This window comes from Gossypium hirsutum, chromosome A09 (genome assembly GCF_007990345.1).
Source record: "Gossypium hirsutum isolate 1008001.06 chromosome A09, Gossypium_hirsutum_v2.1, whole genome shotgun sequence".
NCBI lineage: Eukaryota > Viridiplantae > Streptophyta > Magnoliopsida > Malvales > Malvaceae > Gossypium > Gossypium hirsutum.
Window position 1 is genome coordinate 9,860,212 of NC_053432.1, and position 8,870 is coordinate 9,869,081.

General features: G+C 35.4%; 1 non-coding gene across 1 annotated transcript; it reads right to left on the bottom strand.

Moving 5' to 3' along the window:
• Positions 1–7,553: 7,553 nt before the first annotated feature.
• On the bottom strand, positions 7,554–7,660 carry LOC121206813 (small nucleolar RNA R71). Its single transcript, XR_005901986.1, has one exon. It is a non-coding gene; the product is annotated as a small nucleolar RNA R71 (small nucleolar RNA).
• Positions 7,661–8,870: the final 1,210 nt, after the last annotated feature.

The following is an 8,870-nucleotide window of genomic DNA, read 5'->3' on the forward strand; positions in this document are numbered from 1 at the left end:
GAAAACAAATGATTTTGTAATTTATCAAAAGCATAATCTAATAGAGAACTCAACAAAAAGCAACCACAAAGTCCGAAATATTTTAATAGCCCAAAAAGTCCAGAGTTAAATTTTAAACATAAATCATCTTGTTTTTTTAACAAGAAAATCAATCCAAGCTCTCTCACATTGCCTGGTCCTAATTTTACTGATCACCTGAGAAGATAAAAATAATTGGGGTAAGCTTACAAGCTCAATGTGTAACTCAACCCATACAAACAGAATAGATAGCAAAATCATACAAAAAATCATAGTGTGAACGGTTAAAAATGCATGGCATATCTCGCAATGCAATATGACAGATCGATCAATTACAATACAAATGAAATTGCAGATACAAATACAAATACAGATACATATCCTACCCCTATCCCTTACACACCATCTCCATTCATCCCTACACACCAAATAAGGTAATAAATACTCATCCAACCCCACACACCAATAAATGTGTGTATGTCACTATGCAGAATAGTGTAGTCAAAGCTACAAGAAAATAATGCGGGAATCCACCAGAATTAGATAAGTGTGGTCAAGCCACCAAAACAAATATCTAAGTTAAAATCACCAAATAAGGCAAATCATTAAATTGCCAACACTTCCACTATCACATCATAATCTCACCCCAAGGCACATGTGATGATCGTTTTATGAACCACTAAACTAGACTACGATCACGACTAAGGCAAGCGCACCTATCGAATGGTAACATAGTTATGGTGAGTCCAGAATATCGTATCCACAAGGACTAAAAGTACTAGTATTAACTATCTTTCTATTATTTAGCCAAAAATAAAAGGGATTTGTTTTAATCTAAAATTAACTAAACTAATTAACTAATGAACGCGACAGAGAGCGAATTGGGAAAAATACTTGAAGAAAACTTATAAGGAGGACAATACCCAGGAAAGAATCCACCTAGACTTCACTTGTTATTCTGACTCTGAATCAAACGATTTATTCACTTGTATTGATCCGTAGAAATCCCTAAATTATGTTAATATCTCTTTTGACACTAAGAACAACTGACTCTAGGTTGATTAATTGAAATCTCTTTCTAATTAAAACCCCTATCATCGCATTAACTCAATTTATGGATTCCCCTATTAGATTTGACTCTAATCTGGCAGATTTATGTCGTCCTATTTTTAGGATTGCATGCAACTCCGTTTAATTATGCTAGATCTACTCTTAAACAGGGACTTTTGCTCTACTGAATGAGTACATCAAACTTGGAATAATATCCTGAAAATATTAAAACAAGGATTAAGAACACATAATCAAGAACAAGAACAAGTATTTATCATGTAATTCAGATAATTAAATAATAAGATCCATTGTAGGTTTCATCCTCCCTAGGTATTTAGGGAGTTTAGTTCATAATGTAAAAGGAAAACTTCTCAAATTTAGAAAAACAACAAGACATAAAAAACCTAAATAAACTTCGAGAGAAATTTGAATGGAGATCTTCGATCTTAAGGTGGATCTGCTTCTAAGATGATTCTAACAGCTTCCTTTGAGTAACTTCTACTTTCTACTTTATGTGCCCCCCTTAGGTCCTCTTCTAGTGTGTTAATATAGACTTTTAGAATGCTCAAAAACCTTAAAATTTGGCTTTTTCTGCATATTTGGGAAGTAGGGAGCGATATCAACACGGGATGCCACACGGGCGTGTGCTCTACCCATGTGGAATTTGTCTTGGCCGTGTGGGTCCTTCAATCAGCCCGTTTTGTCCATTTTTTCCCGTTTTATGCTCCTTTTGTTCCCCTATGCTCTCCTGAGTATAAAACATGAAATTAAGGGATTAGGAGCATCTAATTCACTAAATTATATGATAAACCATCCAAAAATATGTTAAGTATGGGATTAAAATGTGTTACTTTTATGGTTTATCAAATATCCCACACTTAAACATTTGCTTGTCCTCAAGCAAAATCATCAACTCACAATTAAAATTAAACCTTCTTAATTCATAATTCTCATCAATACTATTTTATCATAATTTCACAAATAATCATAAATTTATAATTCAACTAAAAGAGCACTAAATGCACAAGCAATCCAAGTCTAACATTTAAAGCATGAAAACTTAGGTATTCTCCTTTATCTAAATAATTACCTTTAATTCAAAAATTAACAAGAATTGACATCCTCACTAAAGATTCACTCAAATCACTCAAAGTGTTTAAGGTTCAAAAATTAAACACTCAAGAGTCAAACATGAAAAGTTATTACCATAAGCTTGCATGAAAATCAAATCTCCACCACTATAAAATGATGTGATACACAAATCAAAAGGTCTTTAATGGGTTGTAACAGGGCTTGGCTTAAAGGTATGGATAAAAGCTGAAAAAGAAGGTTAGAATCAAGATCGATTTGATAAATTACCTAACTAGAAAAATACTTAAATAATTACATCGATCGAATTTACTAACGAGAAACATGAACTCCTTATCAGAATATGGAATTAAATACTTAGCTCATAACAAAGAACTAATAAGAATCAACATAAATGTATATATATAAATATTTTTTTTCACTTTTTTTTTGAATGAATGAATAATAAGATAAATTTATACAACTAAAATAAAAGAACATGGTTAGGCATTTAACCAAATCAAATCTCGACTAAAAGGGATTCAATAAATTAGGAAAAATTCTCAACGAATCAAAAAGTATGATGTACGGGTTAGTATTTAGGGTAAATTAAGAAACAGTTTGTTAAGCTCAAAGGGGTTCACTAAGGGTTAATTATGAAGGTAGGCTTTTTATGTGATAAGTGGGTTAAAACCTAGGTGTCTTTATCATCTCAGTATATCAAATCAAAGGTGTAGTCTCGACATGTATAATCGAAGCAAGTTCTAGAATAACAATTCAATATTGACACACTTATAACCAATAATAAAGTGAGCAGGAAAAAAAATTTACTCTCTAAAGGCTCAAAATCTCACAAAAATTATGGCTTTTGATGTCAATCTTACAAATTTCAAACTTCAAGGTAATACCTCAATTTAGGGAAACAACCTAGAAAATTTTAATTCTGAAAATAGACTTATCATGCTTAATTCTCTAATGTCTTAAAGTTTAAACAATCAATGCACAATTACCTATGAATTTAATCTAAAACATATCGATAAAAATTACAAACCAAAGAAAAATCCATTCTAATAGTAATATGAGAAAATTACTTAAGCACAAGACACAATTCAGGGATTTTCTGATCATCATATAAATAACCTCCCCACACTTAAGATGTACATTGTCCTCAATGTACAAACAAATATAAATCATAATAGAAACAAAATATCATAAGATAGGGAGATAATTGAAACTGTCCTGGATGGTGGATGAATTTCCCAGAATAGTGAAAAGCGAAATCGTAAATAAATGTAAGGGTAGTGCAGAATTCTGAGCAACTGAGAAGAAAATAACACAATGCTGAAGAAGATTAAAGGGTTACTCGTTAAGAAACAACCATAATAATTAATATAAAGTTCAAAAGAGGAAAACAAAATAAACATAACAAGAAGAATAAAAATAAAAATAAAAGATAAAAATAAACATAAAAATAATCGGACTCAATGGTCCTCATCATCAGAATAATCAGTGTCATGAGTCGGTGGTGCTGGAGGAGTGATGTGAAGGTACTGGCAGATTTGCTATAAAGTTGTATCAATACTATCAAACCTTTGAGTACAGTACTGACGGAAACTAGCGAACTCATCGAAGGATACTCTTAGGGAGCTACCAGCAGAGGGAGCATGTCAGTGACTCGATGGTGGAAGCTGTGGTGGGTCCTCGTGATAGGGAGGAACATCATCAATGAAATCCTCTGGGTCATGCTGAATGTCAGACTAGACTAGTCTGTATGAGGGAAGTCCACTCCACGTCGCCGCTTGATCATCCTCATATGTATAATGCTCGAGACGCCCTGAGGGGACATCTAATCGACTAGTGTAAGTATCGAGGACTACTCCGGTGTGTCACGTAAACCAAATTGTCGAGCGAGACGAGTCACATAAAGGCCGAGAAAGATGGGGCTTTTCTTATGGCATTCAATCTGATTGCGGCAAGCGAGTGCAATGAAATACGCGACATCAAACACATGTCCAATATTCATGCTTCATAGGAAATTAGCGTCATAAGTACTAACCACTCTGGTGCTCTCTTTCCGACCTATCAAAGTGTGAGCTCGTAGGGCGTGAATATACCGTAGGGCAGGAGAGAGGTGCATCGCCTTCGAGTGACTCGCGTCATAGTTAGTCAGGCCTCCTGTGAGCTCAACCCAACATCGTGAGGGCGAGTAATGAATATGTTGATGAAGGTGGGGAAAGTCCTCGGTGCTCATGAACTCCTCTGTGTAAAGTCCCAAAGCAGCACTGAATTCTAGGATGCTCATGTGTCGCACCAGCCCGCCAAGGCGAAAGGTGATGGTGTCGGGCTCGTCATGGACTAACATGACCTGCTAGACCGAAAATATGGCGCTAAACTTGAAGTGAGCTCTGGTGGTCGTGAAACTAACTAAAAATTTGACTTAAGGCAAGCACACCTATCGAAAAGTAGTATAGTTCTGGTGAGACCAAAAATATCGTATCCACGAGGACTAAAAGTACTAGTAATTACTATCTTTTTATTATCTAGCCTAAGGATTAAAGAATATTTTTAAACTAAACTAATTTTCTAATTTAACTAAGATTACGACAGAGATGAAAGTTGGAACATACTTTAGAAAAACCAATGGAGAAGACAATACCCAAGCAAGATTCCACCTAGACTTCACTTATTACCTTTGACTTAGACGATTTATTTACTTGACTTATTCCGTAGAAATCCCTGATTTATGTTTTTATCCCTTTCGAGACTACAAACAACCGACTCTAGGTTGATTAATTGAAACCTCTTTCTAATTAAAACCCCTGTTGTCACATTAACTTGATCTATGGATTCTCTTATTAGATTTGACTCTAATCCGACAGATTTATGTCATCCTATCTCTAGGATTGCATGCAACTCGGCTTAATTATGAATGATCTACCCTTAAACAGGGACTTTTGCTCCACTGAATAAGCACATCAACAACCTGAATTAATATCCTGGAATATTAAAGTAAGGGTTAAAACTCACAATTAAGAATAAGAACAAATATTTATCATATAAATCAAAGAGTAATAAGATTCGTCTTAGGTTTCATCTCCCTTAGGTATTTAGGGGGTTTAGTTCATAACAATAATGGAAAATATCTCAAATTTTGGAAAACAACAAAACATAAAGAACCCCAAGAACTTCTAAGATATTGGATGGGAATCTTCAGTCTTGATGTAGATCCTGGCTCCGAGGTGATTCTGATGGCTATTCGCGAGTATTTATTGCCTCCAACTCTATGTCTCCCGTCTAATCCTCTTCTAGGGTGTTTATATAGGCTTTAAAATGCTTCCAAACCCTCAAAAGTGGCCTTTTCAGAGTAGAATTAGACTTGGGCTCGACAGGGACACGGCTGATAAATCGTAAATTATACATATTTTTACCCAATGTTTAATGCATTTTATAGATGATTTCTCATCAGAATTGGTGAATTCGATGCTCTTAATGCTTTAATTTCATGTTTTGTACTCAAGAGAGTACCAAGATTCAAAAGGAAACAAAAACTAGCTAAAAAGGGACAAAATGGACCAAATCGAGAAGATGACACGGCTTAAGCCTTGCCACACGGGTAGCTCACATGCCTGTGTCTTTCGAGGCTGTCGACCAAGGCTTTCACGATTCACACAGCCTGGTCATTGACCCACACGGTCGTGTGCAATTTAACGGATCAAACACGCCTAGCAATCACGTCACACGGTCGTGTCACACGGGCGTGTCCCTGCTGAGCCCAAGTTAAGTCCAATTCGGAAAAGGCCACTTTGGGGGGTTTCTAGGCATTCTAAAGCCTATAAATAAGCACTAGAGGAGGAGAAAAAGGGAGATAGAGAAGAAGGGTAAGGAATTACCCCAAGGAAGCCGATTGATCCATCTCAGAAGTCGGATTCATCATCAAGACTGAAGATCTCTCCTCAATTTTCCTTCAGGAGTTTTGGGTTTTCTTTATGTTTTGTATTCTTTATTCTTCTGAGATGTTTTCTTATTTAGTCATGAACTAAATCCCTTAAATACTTAAGGGGAATGAAACCTAAGACGAATATTGTTATTATTTTCTGAATTGTATGATAAATATTTAACTTGTTCTTAATTATGTGTTCTTAATTCTTGTTTTGATATCCCAGGGTATTGATTCAAGACATGCTATTATTCAGAGGAGGAATAGACCCTGTCTAGGAGTACATTGGCCATAATAAAGCGGAGTTGATTGTACGCCTAGAAATAGGGTGACAAAATTTGCTGGATTAGGGTGAAACCTAATAAGGGGATCCATAGATCGAGTTAATGCAACCCTAGAGCGTTAATTAGAGAAAAGACTCGGTTATTCAATCTAGGGATTAGACGTTATTAATCTTGAATAGGGATAATAACATAACTTAGGGATCTCTACGGAACAAGTTGAATGAATAAATGGTCTGATTCAGAGCCAGAATAACAAATAAAGTTTAGGTGGATTTTTCCTTAGGTATTGTCTCAAGTCAATCGATTTTCCCAAAAGCAATTCCCCAATTCTTTTCTCTATTCGTTCTTAGTTTAAATAATTATTTAATTAAAACAAACCCTTTCATTCCTAGGCTAGATAATAAAAAGATAGTTATTACTAGTACTTTTGGTTCCCTTGGGTACAACATCCCGGTCTTGCCATTACTATACTATTGTTCGATAGGTGCACTTGCCTTTTCATCATGATAATAATTAGTCTAGGTTTGATCTTCATTATAAAAATTTATTACTTGTTACGAATCACTGTGATCAAGTTTTTGGCGCCGTTGCCGGGGATCTGAAATATTAGGAACACTAAATTTTTATTACTTTAGCCATTTATTTTTCTTGCAATTTAATTTAATTTAATTTAATTTTACTATTTATTAATTTAATTTTTCTTTCTCTTGGTAGGTTTTTATAGTTTATGACTAGAATAAACCTGTCAGGACCCTTACTTTTTGACGAAGAAATCGATCGAACAGTTCGTAGAAATCAAAGAGAAATAAGGCGTAGTTTACAATACACAGAAAATGAACAAAAAGACAATACTCAGAAAACGAACAGGAACTGAATCAAGTATAGTTAGACCTGCTATTGCTGCGAATAATTTTGAATTAAAACCTAACACTATTCAGATGATACAGCAGTTTGTTCAGTTTGATGGCTTGCAAGATGAAGATCCCAACACTCAGTTAGCAAATTTCCTGGAATTTTCTGATACATTCAAAATTAATGGCATTTCTGATGATGCCATTTGTATTCAGTTATTTCCCTTCTCACTGAGAAACAAAGCTAAACAATGGTTGAACTCGTTACCACGAGGGTCTATCACTACTTGGGAGCAAATGACCGAGAAATTTTTACTAAAATATTTTCCGCCAGCTAAAACGGCTAAATTACGTAATGATATCTCTTCTTTTGTGCAGATGGATTTAGAAACACTTTACGATGCATGGGAAAGATACAAGGACTTACTGAGAAGGTACCCTCACCATGGGTTTCCGCTTTGGCTTCAAGTACAAACATTTCGTAATGGTCTGAATCCCTCGACTCGGCAAATGGTTGATGCAGTTGTTGGCAGAAGCATCAACAACAAAACACCTAAAGAGGCTTATGAATTCATTGAAGAAATGTCACTGAATAACTATCAGTGGCAAGTCATGAGGACTATGCCAACAAAAAAAGCCGGTGTTTATAACATCGATTCAGTCACCATGCTCTCTAATCAGGTAGAACTTCTCAATAAAAAGATTGATAGTTTTCTTGGTTCTACGCAGGTACATCCAGTAATGAGGTGTGACTCAAGCAGAGGAGGTGTGCATACAGAATACCAATCCTTCAATCCTACAACTGAAGAAGAACAAGTCAACTATATGGTTAATAATAACTTTAGATCTCAAAATAACTTATACAGTAATACTTATAATGCAGGTTGGAGAAACCACCCAAATTTCTCCTGGGGTGGTCAAGGAAATCAAAAGTCACAAAATCCTCAAGGTTTTCAACAGCCACCTTATCAACAAGAGAAGAAACCGAACCTTGAGGAGATGCTCTCAAAATTTATATCACTGTCAGAAACACATTTCCAAAATACGGAGACAGCACTTAAGAATCAACAAGCATCAATCCAAGGACTAGAAACTCAGATAAGCTAGCTTTCTAAACTAATCTCGGAAAGACCACCAAAAAAATTATTTAGTAATACCAAATCAAGAAAGCATGTCAAAGCGGTTACACTAAGGAGTGGGAAAGTGTTAACGGAATCTGAAAAGAAGTTACACAAGAAGCCGTGGAAAGCGAAATGAGGGAAGAAAAACCCGAAAATAGTGACAAACCAGTGCCGGAGGAATATACACCACCGGTTCCATATCCAACAAAATTAAAAAAAGACCGCATTGACACACAATTTTGTAAGTTTCTTGAACGAGCTTTTAACAAATAAAAGGAAGTTCGAGGACTTATCTACGATAGAACTCAACAAGGAGTGCTCCGCCATACTTCAAAATAAGCTGCCAACCAAACTAAAAGATCTAGGAAGTTTTACTATCCCTTGCTTAATTGGTAATCTGAATATTGAAAAAGCACTAGCTGATTTAGGCGCTAGTATTAATTTGATGCCCTATAAAATGTTCAAACAGCTTGGTCTTAGGGAACCTAAACCCACTAGGATGAGTATTCAATTAGCCGATAGATCTGTTAAATATCCCAGG